Source organism: Bos taurus, chromosome 18 (genome assembly GCF_002263795.3).
Source record: "Bos taurus isolate L1 Dominette 01449 registration number 42190680 breed Hereford chromosome 18, ARS-UCD2.0, whole genome shotgun sequence".
NCBI classification, from domain to species: Eukaryota; Metazoa; Chordata; class Mammalia; order Artiodactyla; family Bovidae; genus Bos; species Bos taurus.
This window is the reverse complement of record NC_037345.1, coordinates 3,091,785-3,108,203: the sequence shown is the minus strand read 5'-3', so window position 1 is coordinate 3,108,203 and position 16,419 is coordinate 3,091,785. Positions and strand designations below refer to the sequence as shown.

Sequence of the window (16,419 nt, the reverse complement as noted above, 5' to 3'; positions counted from 1 at the left end):
TTGTTTGAAAGCTTCTTTCCAAAGGAGCACAAAGTTTAAGTCATCCAACTTAGAAATGGTGCATTGGGAGAAGGGTGGAGATGACCTACCAATTCTATTTTGGGGGATCATCTGGGAGCTCCCAGGAATGTTGACTGGAAAACCAAGGTCTTTATGACTCACACTGTTTATACAGTTGGTTTTGCTGGGTGAAAGCTGCGCTTCTTGAACCAGGCCAGTCAGTTGTTTTAACGTGGACTTAACTCCCACCTGTATAAGACGCACGTTGTCAGCCTGTAGAATGATCCATATGCCCTTCCCAGGCAATGTTTCCCACACCAAGAAGTAACAGCAACTCCAATTCTTCTCTGCCTTCTATAACTGTTAATTAGTTTTGCCTGTTCTTGAATTTCATACAAATGAGATCATACATTATGACTAGATTTACAACTGGATTCTTGAGTTTTTCAGATTCATCAATATTGTCCCATGAAGCAAAAATTTATTTTTCTTTCTGGGTTATATTTTTTTATGACTATACCACAGTGTCACCATTCTCCTGTGGATGAGCATTTAGCTGCTTTTTAAAATAGGGATTTTTTTTAAATGTTATGTACCTATTTATTTTTGGCTGCACTGGGTCTTTGTTGATGCACACAGGCTTTCTCTAGTCGCCCAGCGTGGGGGGCTACTCTTCACTGCAGTGCGCATGCTTCTCACCGTGGTGGCTTCTCTTGCTGTGGAGCGCTGGCTCTGGATGTGCAGGTTCAGTGGTTATGGCTCATGGGCTCTAGAGCACAGGCTCAGTAATTGTGGAACACGGGCTTAATTGCCCCGTGGCATGTGAGATCTTCCTGAACTACGGATCAAAGCCATGTCTCTTGCATTAGCAGAAGTCTTAACTGTTGGAAGTCCCAAACTGGGATATTTTGAATAACATTGCTGTGGATAATCATGTACTTGTCTTGTGGTGAATTCAGTTCGCTGTGGTATAAAACCATGAAGGGGTATACAGGTCCATGGGGTAGATATAAGTTTAGCCTTAATGCTGCTAAGTCACTTCAGTCGCGTCCGACTCTGTGTGACCCCATAGACGGCAGCCCACCAGGCTCCCCCGTCCCTGGGATTCTCCAGGCAACAACACTGGAGTGGGTTGCCATTTCCTTCTCCAATGCATGAAAGTGAAAAGGGAAAGTGAAGTCACTCAGTCGTGTCCGACTCTTAGCAACCCGATGGACTGCAGCCCACCAGGCTCCTCCATCCATGGGGTTTTCCAGGCAAGAGTACTGGAGTGGGGTGCCATTGCCTTCTCCATTAGCCTTAATAGACACTTCCAAATAGTGATACCAATTTACATTCCCTAGATTTGTTTTACAGCTCAGTATATCATATGCCTTGGAAGTTCCATGCCACTTGAAAAGAATGTGTATTCTAGTTATGGAACATTGTGTTTTATTAAACATCAATTAGATCAAGGAGGTTGTAGTGCTGTTCATGTCATCCATTCTACTGATTTTTTGGCCTAATTGTTGTATTAATTATTGAGATGACAGTGAATATCTCCAACTATGATTGTGCGATTATCTATTTTTCCTTTGTCTGCTTTTGCTTCATGTACTTTGAAGTTCCATTATTAGGCACATATATATTAATAATTGTTATGGCTTTGTGATGAGTTGGCATTTTTTCGTGATATAATGTCCCTCTTGAACTATATTCCTGTTTTGAGGTCTATCTTGTCTAATATTAGTATAGTCATCGCATCTTCCTCATGTTTATTGTCTGCATGGCACAGCTTCTCCCATCTTTTTGCTGTCACTCTTTATTGGCTTTTATAATCAAAGTATGTTTCTGTAGATAGGATTTAATTGGATCTTACTTCTCTTTTTCCTCCTGCCTGACAATCTCTGTCATTTAACTGGCATATTCATTCCACTTATATTGCATATAATTTTAGGTATAGCTTGATTTTTGGTTTACCATTTTTCTGCTTGATTTCTAATTGTCTCCTCTGTTTTTCTTTTCTCTATACCTTCTTCTCTGCCTCATTTTTAGTTAATGAAAAAACCCTTAATATTTCATTTAAGTTCCTCTATTGGCTTTTTGGCTATATATCTTTGCATCTTTTTCATGTTATCTTAGAGGTAACATTATGACAAAATGATCACAATCAACTTAGTGTTAATAATGTACCATTTTATATGAAAGGCATCAGTTTTCAACAATACACGCCTACTACCTTCAATCCCCCTCTCTGGCTATTGTTGTGACACATATTCTATCTTCATATGTTACATAAACTGCACAAGTAGAATATGCTATAAACTGTACAATTTAGGGGAGAAGGCAATGGCAACCCACTCCGGTACTCTTGCCTGGAAAACCCCATGGACAGAGGAGCCTGGTAGGCTGCAGTCCATGGGGTCACTAAGAGTCAGACACGACTGAGCGACTTCACTTTCCCTTTTCACTTTCATGCATTGGAGAAGGAAATGGAAACCCACTCCAGCGTTCTTGCCTGGAGAATCCCAGGGACGGGGGAGCCTGGAGGGCTGCCGTCTATGGGGTCGCACAGAGTCGGACACGACTGAAGCGATTTAGCAGCAGCAGCAGCACAATTTAGAGCTATCATTTTTGCTTTAAATGGTCAAATCTTAAAAACTGTCATTGTCTCTCTCTCATGGACCAGTACAGTAGCCTCTCAGCTACTTCCTGATTCCATTCTTTCCCTCTTTTTTCATGTCATTTTTTTATACAACAGCCAGCAATATTTGCTTTCAAGTGTAAAATGGACAACGCCTCATCCTGAGTTTAATTTGCCTCAAGGACTTCCGAGGATGAAATGCAGACTCATGAAGTGGTCTTGTATTAATCTGCCAAGGCTTCTATAATAAAATACCAGAGACTGGATGGCTTAAACAAAGGAAATTTATTTTTTCACAGTTCTGGAGGCTAGAAGCCCATGATCAAAGTGCTGGTAAATTCAGTTTCCAGTGAGATCTCTCTTCCTGACTTGTAGAAAGCCTCATTCTTGCTATGTTTTCATCTGGTCTCTCCTCTATGAGCACAGGGAGAAAGAGAACTCTAGAGTCTCTTCTTCTTTATAGGACATTAGTCCTATCATATAAGACCCCACTTCTATGAACTCATTTAACCTTAATTACCTCCTTATGGACCATGTCTCCGAACACAGTCTCATTGGTGGTGAGGGCATCCATATATGAATGGGAGCAGGGGAACAATTCAGCCCATACAGGCCCGAAATGCTCTCCCTGGGCCTACGGAGGAAAAGATCTGACTCACTTGTACACATCCCAAAACAAGACAGAGACACAAACACAACAGCTTAACCCTATTAAGGCATCTGTGTCACTGCAGGATGGACCTCACAGGGCCCATCTGTGTATGCATAACTTTTATAAACTCAGACCCTGCCTCTCAGAGCAATTCCAATTCTGAAAAAAAGGAAATCATATTTTAAACAAGTGGAATTGCAATACAATTTAAACATAGGTCAGCTATATACTCAAATACTGATATTGTAGAAGGTTCAATTAATTGCAAAGAAAAAGCAAAGAAGTTGGCACCAAACTTGACCTAATTGCTGGCTACATCATTTTTCCATGACAAATGATTGGCTGTTACAAGAAGCTTGAGCAATTTCAATTGACTCTTACCCAGAAACAAGAAGAAAAATAAAATAGTTCACTAAAATAACATGAAAATTACTTTTAATACCTCAACAAAAAGGCTACGTCTGCTGTCTCCCAGGCCTGTGTGAAAATTGACGGTCATCTTCTGTGATAACCCAGCCGAAGCAGGAGCCGCAGCAGAGCCGGGCCCCACAGGCGGAGACGGTCCCCACGAACCCGAGTGCCAGTGCCTCCTGGGGCTCCTCTGCCCACCAGTCCAGCTGCAGCTCCAGCACCAGTTCAGGGGCCTGGGTACCCCTGACCAGGTCCCAGACCAACTGCTGCAGGCCGAAGGGCACCATGAACAACACGTACGTGAACACGCCCATGAATTTCTCCAGGCTTGACTGCCAGCAGGCCACCCAGACTGTGCCTCATCAGTAGCAGTACCTGTATCCCCCATCGAGGGGTACACCATGCAACCAGACTCGGTGCCATGATCCCTGTGCCCCCATTCCTGGACAGGCTGCAGACGGGCTACAGGCAGATCCAGGCTGCCTTCCCTCTCACTAACCACGAGCAGAAGATGTACCCAGCAGTGACCGTGTGACGCAGAGTGTGGCTGGGGGCCTGGACCGGATGGAGACGAGTGGGAACTGTTTGCTTGGGAAAGATTCTAGCCTGGAAATCTGCACCTGTCAGTGGTGTTCATGGCACAGTTCAGTTGGATGGCTTCATTTGCCCCCAAACTATATGGAAACATCTTTCTCCAAAAGATCTCTAGATATGTTTTAGGCTTCTCTGGTAGCTCAGCTGGTAAAGAATCTGCCTGCAATCCACAAGACCCCGATTCAATTCCTGGGTTGGGAAGATCCCCTGGAGAAGCAATAGGCTACCCACTTCCAGTATTCTTAGACTTCCCTGATGGCTCAGACCTCCCACACTCCCCCTGCACCGTGGGAGACCTGGGTTCGATCCCTGGGTTGGGAAGATCCCCTGGAGGAGGGAATGGCAACCCACTCCAGTATTCCTACCTGGAGATCGCATGGACAGAAGAACCCGGCAGGTTACAGTCCATGGGGTTGCAAAGAGTCGGACATGACTGAGTGACTAAGCACACAGCACTGTGATAACATATAACAAGGATGTAAGAGGTACATCCTCTTGTATGGATGTACCCTTTATTCATTATTTTAACTGACCTGAACGGTTGCCTGAGTTGTCAATAATAGATGTTTTCAAAATGAAAGAGCAAATACAGCTTTGTCTTGTTCCACATGGCAGCTTGTTCCAAGTGCTGAAACTCATGGACCCAACAAAGACTCTGCTCTTGACCTCTTTCAGTCGCTCCATAACATTTGTGTCAGTTTCCTATCACCACTCTAACAAATAACACAAACACAGTGGTCTATGGTTGTTCAGGTTGGACATCAGATACGGGTCTCATTCAGTTACAATTAGGGTATTAGAAGGACTGTGTTCCTTTCTGGAGGCTCTAGTGGAAGATCCTTTCCCATGGTCATAAAGGTTACCAGTGTTTTAGTTCCCGTATTTGCAGAACCAAGATCTGTTTCCTTCCTGGCAATCAGCTGAGGGCCATTCCCAGCCACACAGAATGTCCACAGTCCTTGGCTCATTGCCCACTTCCTCCATCTTTAAAGGCAGCAATGGCAAGTCCTCTTCATACTCTGAATCTTTCCCTCTTCTTCCATTGCTTCTTTCTGTGACCAAGACAGATTAGACTGAGTCCACCTGAAAAATCTAGGATAAAGTCCCCATCTGAAGGTGCATACCCTTAATTATATCTTCAAACTTCCTTTTGCCATAGGAGGTAACATGTTCACTGGTCTCAGGGATTAAGGCACGGATGTCTTTAGGGGGCCATTATACTGCCTTCCACACCATCACAAGAGGACCTCCAGGCCCACATACTGGGCAATCTCATTGCTGCAGTATTTTCAGGGTCTCTGCTCTCCTTCCCCATTACCATGCAGAGAATATCACTGCCAAATGCACAAGGGTTATCATTTTCACTTGAACTGGATTTTTAGCCTCTTAGACTTGGTGGACACCTGAATGTTGGGGTTTAGACTCTGTTCCTCAGTAAAGACCAGCCTTGGCATCACTCCAGCTGCAGAGGCACTGCAAAGGGTCCAATTCTATACTTATATTCTCCAGTATTCATGCCCATTACCTGGCGCATGAACAGAACACAGCCCTTCTGTGAACCATTAATGCCATCATAAAATGAAAAAGGTGAGAGAACATAGAAATAACTCTTGGTGTTGATTACTTTCAGGAAAGGTGCTTCAAAATGACTTCAATTGAAGACCAAAAAAATACATGAATGACTAATGGAAAAAAACAAGGGGAAGGAAAGATTCCTCTTTAAAGTTAAATAGATTTAAATTAAATAATTTGTTAATTGATCTACCATTTGAATCACTATTAAAATCATATACAAAGATTTGCCTTTTGTATTGAAAAATAAAGCTGATAGATATTCTTTCTTATGTCTGAACCCTTTCTACATACAAATAAAAATGTGATAATTCACTTAAAGAAAATAGGGTCTGATTATGTATTCATTTACTTTACTTTAGCACAATCTGCATAAGAACAAGTGCATGTAAAAGGGGCAAATGTCTTGTCTCCATGGTTGAAATCCCATTTTCTTAGTGTTGATGGCTTTGCCAGCATCTGCTCCATACCATGCTGTTTAGAACACAACTTGCAAACCTGGCAGGTGTATTTAAAATAAGGTATCCCAATGGCTGTCTAAGGCTGCTTACCTATCATCAAGATTACCTCTCCTCCTTTCCTTCATTTTTCTTCTTTGCACTTATCATTTAACATACTACATAATAAGCTCATTTATTTGTGTATAAATGAAATGGCTATATTGACATACAACAGTAGCTGTGAGGCACCCCACCGTTTGGCGCAGCATCAGCAGTGTGGGTTGCACAGTCCAGAATGTTATATAAATAACAGTAATGAAATCATAGAGCCAAGGCAAGCGATATGACATTTATTATGAATGGATATTCTTAGAGGGCTTTATCTGAATCCTTCTCTTTCTGTTTAGCTTTAGGGGAGGAAAATGTTTGATTTTTTTTTTTATTGTCCACATATCTTCTGTTGCTCAGTTCAATTCTTTTCCCCTCAGGTGAACTAAACACAGCAACAGCAAAGACCTGGGTAAATGACAGGACAACTCCGAGTACCAACAGCAATGAGAAAAGTGATTCAGCATGTGTTCTGCTGAAACCAAACTCACAGACTAACATCTCTGCCTGGCTGGCTTCAGGGGGGGCATCTAGCCATCTATGAAAAAGAAGGCAGGCTTTGTTCAGAACGCTCTGCATTAGAGTAAGTGCAGGAAATCAAGTAACTGCCTCCGAATCTGGCTCCGATATCATGGTAGAGCACAGGAGCTATCAATTTCTTTCCTGGGTGAGCTGACAGCTCTGAGGCCTGGAGTAAGTCCCTAAATTCTCAGTCCCCACTACTCATCTGTATAATGAACATTCTCCAGGAGAATTATAGGCTTCCTTCCAGCTAGAACAGACCTTCTATAATTTTAGTCATTCACTGGAATAACCATCCTCCAATGATATAAAACATGCTTGGAATTCAGAGGCTCAAAAGGATCATAACCTAATTCAGAAATAGGTTTTTTTTCCTTGAGGTCCAGTCTACACCCACTTCCAAGAACAAAGAGAATAGCTGATGAGGAGTCCTATTTCAGCCTATCGTTCCTTCTGTAGATAAAAGGGAAACCTGAAAGCAGCAGACTGGCAATGCCCCTTCCCAGGTAGCCTCAGGAATTAATATTTAACTCACTTCAACCATCATTTTTTGAACTCCAACTATGGGGCATGATGTGCTGGTTGGCACAACCACAGTAAGAAGTAAGACAACAGCTGTAATATTAAGATTAATCTGATCAGGATAATTTTAAAATATTTTCTAAAGACTACTTGCAATACAATATGCTAATGGTTATAGTTAATAAGTGCTGGCACAAATAGTATAAGGTCAAATGAAATTTATTTTGACACAACGCCTGTTTGTCCAAGGAAATAGTATCTATGTACTAAACCCATGCAGTGAGAGAAGATAAAATTAACTGCCTCTAAAAAGCTGACATTGAAACAGGACTGATTTTTTTGTGCTAAATAAAGACATCCATTTGTCCACTCTTCATACATATGGTAAAATCATGATGGACTGTAAAAGGAAATAAAATTAAAGGGAAATAAAAGTTAATGACTTTGGAAGACTGATGTAAATACTCCCTTGGGAATAAACAGGCGAGGAGCAAGTTAGAGGGTACTGTGAGATGAAAGTCAGTTTCCAGTCCGTTCTACAGAATCAATACGGTGTCCTGGACTTACAATAAGACTCATAAGTCATAGATTGACTTGGTCATGTATCAACCTCCACTCAGCACAGCTCTCAATGCCTCTCATCGACGAGCGTTGCTGAGCAAAAATCTGTGTTCGGAATCTGCCCTCACTTGGGCTGGGACGGAAACCAAGTGGACAGTCAACAGCAAAAAAGAATCATCACTTTTGGGAGCTCATACATCAATTCCAGAATTTATTTCCAAAGTCAAAACTGAAACTGCTGTCAGAGGCTTCCTCTGAAATTCCATTTCATAGATGATGTTTGTATCGATGAAAATTAATGTACTGCACAAATCAGAAAGGTCCAAAGAATCATTAATGTGCAACTTTATTTTTGATGTGCTCTCTCATGGGGAAATATTTGAAGAAACAGAGCAAGAAACAAAGGGAACAATAAACACTAGGAAATGCCATTCCACTCATTCCTCCTGTGTTGACTGAGCTAAGCACTCTTGCAGGTGCTAACAGTAAACAAAAATAGTAAAAAAAAAGAAAGAAAGAAAAGAAAATCCCTGAGCTAGAGCTTACATTCTACCGAGAGGAGACAGAAAATAACAAAGAAGTGTGTCATGTACAGTATACAAGAAGGTGATGTACAAAATGGAGAAAACAAAGCAGAGAAGGAGGTATTTGGGGGCGGGGGGAGTGGGACTACATCAGACAAGCTGCTGTTGCAACCAGCAAGAAAAGTGTGCTTTAATTAAACACAGTTTTCCAACACCATCATTCCAAAAGTGCTTGTTGTCCAGGCAAAGGGAAGACAACCACCTGTTTCACCTGCTTCACCCAATTCCTGTTTGTGTTTTGACCTCTTTGAGCCAGTAACCAAAAACTACAGAAAGCAGGATGCTTGGGCAACATTCCCCAAGCCCTTGCCTCAATCTAGGAATTTATCTGATGGACCAGAAAGATAAAACCCTGACTATAATAACAGCCAACATCTACGGAACTTTTTCTATGATCATCAGTCATATTCTAAGAGTTCACATTTGTTGGTTAATTTAATCCTCATGTCACATCAATAAGGTATGCTTATCATCCCATTTTTTTTAATTAAAAGGCAGTGAGGTTTACATTCTGGCTCCAAAGACTGCGCTCTTTACTACCACTGTACAGCAGCATGTGGCTGCACCTAATAGTCTGCTTCCTTTTGGACAGCAAACAGGCAATATGAAATTAATGTGCTCAAAATAAAACTCTGGATCCTTAATACATCTTCCCTTCCCTCCTCTTCCATCTCTGGCCACCTGTTCCTCACCCAGGTTTCCTGAACTGTCTTTATAAATAGCACACCCTTCACAAAGCTGCTCAGGCCCAACACATAAGCCTTGATTTATCTGTTTCTCTCACACGCTTCATCTGAGCTGTCTGAAAATCCTGCAAAATATTTTTCAAAACCAGTGACCTCCAATCACTGCCAGGCCACTGTCAGGTCACACCTACAGGACCAGAACAGCCTTCCTGGTCTCTCTGCTTTCCTCTCGCTGCCAAGACTCAGTTCTTGCTCCCTGAAGTAGCAGTGATTTCTGAAATGTAAATCACATCATACCGCTGAACCTGCTCAAGTAAGTCAGATGGCTTCTATATCAGGGTTCTCCAGAGAAACAGAACCAATAGGGGTGTGTGTGTGTGTGTATGTGTGTAGGTGTGGGTGTGTGGGTAGGTGTGGGGTGTGGGTGTGGGTGTGGGGTGTGGGTGTGGGTGTGGGTGTGGGTGTGTGGGGGGGTGTGTGCATGTGTGTGTGTATAGACTAGCAGGCTTGAATTTCCAGCAAGAATTGCTTTTGTAGTCTTGAGTCTGAAGGCTAGAAGCTCAGGCAGAATTTCTGTTTCAGTCTGGAAGAAGAGCCCCTTCCTCTTCAGGGAACCTCAAGCTTTCTTCTTAAGGCCTTCAACTGACGGAATGAAGCCCACCACATTATGGAGAGCAATCTGCTTTGCTCAGTCTACTGGTTTAAATGTTACCCCATCTAAAGAATACCTTCACAGCAACATCTAGACTAGTGTTTAACCAAACAGTTCAGCACCACAGACTAGCAAAGTTGACACAAAAAATTAACCAAAACCCATGGCCTACAGTTTTCCTTTTATCCTTCCTCTTTCACCTTCTCCATTTTTTTGGATCAGCTGGCTTTCCTTCTAGTCTGGGCACCTGATATGTTCCTTCATATCTGAGAAAAAGTGCTTCCTTTTGTGGTCATTGCTATTCCTTGCACATGGACTGCTCTTCCCCTAGAATCCCATGTGGCTCCCTCCTTCACTTGACTGAGGTCTCTGCCCCGCACCTTCTCCTCGCGGAGGCCTTTGCTGGCCCGCCTGTCTCAAACAGACCAAGCCCCGTCTCTCCCTCCGCCTTCATAATACTTGCCAGTGCCTGGAAGCGTATTACACACTTGTTTACTCTCTTTCTCTGCCCCACTAGAGTGCTTTATTTAAACATTTAGAGTTCTCCTTTTACTCATCATATGGTCAAATAGTTTCTGCCATATTATAGGTATTCAGTGAATGAAGCTGAATGAATGAAGAACATCGTGAAAGTACATTTTTTTAATCCATTTGTAGAAAGGGACCAAATATCAGAAAACATTAATATCACGTTTTAAACTTTAATGAAGTAAATGAAACTATAAATGATATTACTTTTTTGCTATGATTTATACTCCATACTACATTCCTTTTAGTTATGGTTGGTTTTTGTCTTTATCTAAGGTTGCCATTTCTTTTTTAAGTAGGTTTTTTTTAATTTGAGGTCACAACATTCAATGTTGTTTTCCTCCTAGGATGTTATGCTTGGATCAATTCACCTAACCAAAAGAGCCTACACTGAAAAATCACACCTTTAAAAATCATACAACTCGAAGTTATACAGCAGCTCTCTAGAATGTTCATCTCATATAAAACTCTAGAGTGTATAGTTAACAATATAGTGCTGTGCACTTCAAAACTTGTCAACAGGGTAATCTCTCACCAAGTGTTCTTTCCAAAGAATAATAAAGCAAGGGAATACAGGAGTGCTTTCAGAGCTAATGGAGATGTTTATTACCTTGTTTATGGTGATGGCTACCACAGGTGTATGCATATGTCCAAACTCATCAAAATGTGTACATTTAAGCATATGCAACTCTCTGTATATTGAGTATATCTCAATAAAGTCTTAAAAATTCAGTAAACCCCATTCCTCCACAGACCCATGACCTCCATGCCAGCTGAACCGCAGCTCTGCCCAAGAACCACCACCTCTCTCTTCATCTGAGCACTGTGAATTATTACAGCCCATTATATGTCTTAAAAACAGCATTCAAGCCAGAATTGGTATTTACAAAGAAGGAGGGGAAAATTAGTGGAGCCAGTGTTAAAAATGTATCTACATAGTGATTGATAGCTAATGTTCTTTGTTTTCAAGGAAATTACTCTTCATCTCATTATGTGAGTGATCCAGGAGAATTTTGAATTCTCTTAACTCCAAGTCTACAAATTAGATAACCCAGAAAAACTTGGTGCTATCACATTCTACAGTCAGTCAAAGGAACATCTTTAGGAATTCAGAGGGAAACTTATTCAAATTTACTGTTTGACGCCTTGGCGTTTGGCAGAGAAGGCTCTTACTGGGAATTTTATAAGCCAAATGTCTTTTCTCTCACAATAAACAGAGATCCAGAGATTTCAGTGTCTGTTTATGGTCACAAGGATGACCCTTTTGCAGAGTCAAAATTCAAACTCAGGTGTTCCCAGTAACCCAGCCCCCTAGGGACAGAAGCCTCAGGACTCTAGGGACTCAATCCAAGTTCCACAGGTAGATGCTGGCACCTAGTCAAATCTGCAATCTCTAACTTTCAAGAACATCTTCAGAAGGGGTTCTACTACCAGCTTACACTGCAGGAATCTCCAACATCCCAGGGAAGCCCTTAGGTTCTACATCTGTGAGTTGACAGAGGAGTAAGAGAGTGAAGTCTTTAAAGAGCCCAGCAGTTTCCCTTGTCCCTGCCACAAAGGCTACAGCCACAGGACACAGCCCTCTCCCCACAGGGCTAAGGCTTGGAGGCCCGGTGTCCACTTAGACAAAGCACTTGCTGCTCAAGAAAGAGTGATGATTTCCAGCATGTCACTCTTCCAAACTCCCTCAAACAGTTTTTGGATGTATGCTGTTATCTTTCTTCCAGGAATGAAAAAAATACATAAATAAATAAACGAAGTGGGCATTTTATTCATAAAATGAATATTTAGTTTATAAAAGAGATGATAGTTCTAGGAAGAATCCTCCAGAAATCACGTGAATTGTGCAAATTTCAGACACCAACCTCCCTGAGCTGTATTTTCCTTAGTTGTAAAATGACAAGATTGGGATTCTATAAAATCCGGTCCAGCTCTAAGAGTCTGTGAGCTAAAATCAATTAAAACCCTTTTGTTTTTCCTCTCAAATTTCACTTCACCTTATGCATTATTTCTCAATTAAATATGATAACATTCTATTGAAAATAAGCTCTTACCCCACCTTTAAAAAACACATCTTGTCTCTCCATTTTCTGTCTCCTCTTTGTACATCCCAGCAGTCGCCATTCAAGGGCTGCTGTATTTTGTGATGTTTTATTTCTTTCAGCTTTCCTCTTTCTTTGAACAGCAGGTGCCAGAATAACAAGGCAGTGTGAAATTTACGGAAACAATGTGTTTATACACTTGGCTACCTTATCTCAAATGTAACACTCCTGGACTCCAAATCAGATGTATTGCCATATGTTACAAGGTACAAAGAACACTGTACAGGCTGGTACCTATCATTTTTTGCACAAAGGTATGGGGTCCCAAAATTACTTTCTTGAAATACAAAAATTTCTATGAATCCTTTTGCTATATCTTTATGGCAACCAAAATACTCTTAAACTGAAATTATTCCCTGTTTACATTACAGAGTATTTAATAAAGTCCCAAATAAAAGCTGGTCACAGCAATAAGAATCCTTTAATTGAAGTATATTAAAACACTTGAATCATATGTAATTTCTAGTAGACGTAGACTATAAAATTCAATTCTTTCTTGAATAAATAAGACATTCTAAGAGTACCACATTTCCTTGAGAAATTTACTTTCTGATTGTTTCTGGGAGAGCCCTCTCTCAGATAAGTGTTTTTTTAATTAAAGTTGAACAGAAAAGGTTTTCCTTTTAAACCACATATCTGACCATATAGATATCTCGTATTTGATTCTGCTGAAAGATATGGTGGCATTTCTCTTGGATTTGAGATATTAGCTATTGCTTGCTACGTACCCAGGATCAGGATTAGGAAAGCTGTTAAGGTAAATGTGTTTTCCTGTTTTCCTACATCTGACATTTCCACTTCTCTCCTCCGTATGAAACCATTACCCTACCCCAAATGGGGTTCAGTTTGTATGCTCCAGTGATGGCAGAATAGAAAGTCACTCCCTTCAACCAATGCTCTTACAGTGTAGATGGATTTATTTTGAATCGATTTCCTTCATCATAGGCTTCTTATTTGCAGTGGTAAAGTAACGCATCAAATTCTCTATTAGAATTCAGCCTTGAGTGGCAAGTACAAAGGCTGTATAATACATCAAAATCAGTACGTAGACCATTACGTATTTCACACTATGTCCCTGGTGAACACCAGAGACAGAGTTAGAAAAGACACATTTCTTGTCCTCCATGAGCTTGTTATACATTTAGGATCCCAGGAAGCCCTATTGCAAAATATTCCTTCAAATGTCCTGACTGTGGGGTCTGAGATTCTCATGTTCCTCCAAACGTCCTGACCATGGGGTCTGAGATTCCCACGGACAGCACTCTGAGGATACCAGTACACAATCTCATTAACACCTGATAAGACCCTTGCAGAGCAATTCCCAGGAGGATCAACCTATAGACAATCTCAGTGTCCTCTAACCCAGTTACCCCAACTCTGCTGATGATTAAAACCACCAAAGAGATTTTTATTAATTCAGGAGGCTGGGTGTGGAGACCGGAAATCTGCATTTTCCAGCCAGATCTGACTGGTTCTCTTGCCTTCTCTTCTTTCCCTCCCTCTTTTCCTCCTCTCCTTCCTCTATCTCCACTTACTTCTCCTCCACCTCATCTTCCTCTTTCTTCTTTAAATAAATAAATAACAGAAACAAAATTTGGTAAAAGTAGTGTTCTCCTAAAATATCTTACAAGTGAAGACTTTGAATATGAAAGCCAGAACAGTCCTGCACTTACACACTTTAATAAATTCATACATGTATATCTTAGTTACTGGGAATATTCAGGCTAAACATATAAAAGGCTCAAGAAAACCTGACAATTTTATTTTATAGAGATGCTAAGCAAAGCCTTGACTGTTTTCATGTGAATGTCTTATCACAAGCAGACACGGGGGATTTGGCATGCTCAGGTAATCCTAGACACAGGTAATTTGAGCTATCTATAATGCTTGTTACATTTACATTCTAATAAATAGTTATGGCCCTTTAAACATCTTCTCTGTTATTTCAGACACATTTCATATATATTATATATATATATATATATTTATGAAAGGTCTAAAGGGAATTTTCAAGGGTTTTTTTTTAATTTCCATATAATTCTTTCAGCAATTGCTTAGTTTTTAATAACATTTCTTAAGCCATACTTTATACATGTTTATAACCTTTAACCCAGATTTTAAGGTTTTAAGACTTGAATATATACTGAATGAAGGCATCTGGGATTTGGTTTTATTTGCTTTGCCTCTCCAGAAAGCAATACATGCAGGTAATTATTTCAGGAAATGTTCTATTGTCATTTATTTTATTGCTTACTTACTTTGGCTTTGTCATATTGCTCCCACATCTTCAAGTCAAACTGCTAATTATCTTTCCCCCAAATATCTTAGGATTAATTTAAAACAAAGTTGATATCTCATTCACTTCCATTTGATGTGCTTTCTTTTGCAGAGCAAATATTTATTCCATTGATAAGTATTATACTCAACCTAACTCAAATTGCCATTACAAACTAGGTATGAAACCCTACTATCTTAAGATTATTCTGAATTATTTGTTTTTCTCTTTTGTGAAAGAATGTTTTTCATCTCTTCAAAACTTGTAAAACCATGTTATCTTAAACACTTTGTAATTTTTTTGTAGTCATTAACACTTTGTAGGAATCTTATCATGAAAAGAGCTCTCTCCTGATCTGGAAATATTCTTAACCAATTATTTCTATTAAAAGGTAATTAAATCAAATTATATTGCCCTTTGCCCTTCAACTTCTTTCAAATACTGTTCTCATCCTATTACAAAAGTAATATACAAAAGTAATGTAATGCAAGTATAAGGAAATGTAAACTATTTTGTCCAATTATTTTGAGATCAGTAACACTAGGAAAGATATAGCATCAGGTCCATATTCATTTTCATTAAGTGAGATGCTCCACTGAAGTATAATAAATGTATATAAATGTCAACAAATAAAAAGTGCATTGGGACATTGACCAAAAAATAAATATAAAAGAAGAAAGAAAATACAAAAATAAAAACAAAAGGTGTACTGGTTGATGAATTTCCAACATGCTCTCAAATGCTGTGTCCAGCACACTATCCCATCCTCAATAAACACTGGCAACTCCCTGACCTTCGGTCACACCTTTCCTCTCACTTGACACTAACCCAGTGAAGACATGCCATCTCCTTGGGAGAGCCACGTACAGAGACTGAAAACGTGAAGGAGTGTTTGTTGAATTAGGTACCATGGCCATGTTGCCCAAGCATGAAAATCATTTTTTAAAAACCCTTTTGTGCAGCTCCTGGCTATGATCAGACGACAGCTGTAAGAGACAGAATTCAGGTCTTGAATCCTCTACAGGAGCCATGCCTGAAAATCACTGGGGCTAGAAGAAATTTGAAACACTGCCTGGAAGCCAGGTCCAGTGCTGGATCCTGGGAGTACAGCTTCCTTGGGGTCCTTCTGGAGTCAGGAGGAATCCAGACCACACGTGGGGACGCTCCCCAGCAGGGGTCCACTTAGGCACCGAGTGGAGAGAAGAGAACTTATCATTGCCTGGAGAAGTCAGAAAGATTTGCCAAGGGAGGAGACTTGAGGGGGGCCTAAGTGCCTTCTACCCAACCAGTGTCACCTCCTGAAAGGCTTGCAGCCTCGCCACCTTGCTCACCAGACCACAGTGGACCTCTCGAGTAATAAACCCAAATTCTGATGGCAACTGGACACCCCAGTCAGCATTCAACATGGTTCTGTTGCTCTTCCCTCAAGCAACACTGGTTTCCATCCCTTCTGTTTATTCTTTCTTCTATGCTGCCACCTAAAATCCTTTCTACTTCCCACTCATTCAAACACTCTATTTTTTTTTCACAGTTCAGCTCAAAACTTACTTCTTGCATGAAGCATCTGTCTACACACAAATACCTCCT

General features: G+C 40.7%; 1 long non-coding RNA gene across 1 annotated transcript in view; it reads right to left on the bottom strand.

Moving 5' to 3' along the window:
- Positions 1 to 2,893: 2,893 nt before the first annotated feature.
- Positions 2,894 to 16,419, bottom strand: part of LOC132342776 (uncharacterized) — a 32,068-nt gene continuing 18,542 nt past the window's right edge. The window contains exon 2 of the long non-coding RNA XR_009491261.1: positions 2,894 to 5,332. This is a non-coding gene — a long non-coding RNA (uncharacterized lncRNA). The remainder of the gene's footprint in view (positions 5,333 to 16,419) is intronic.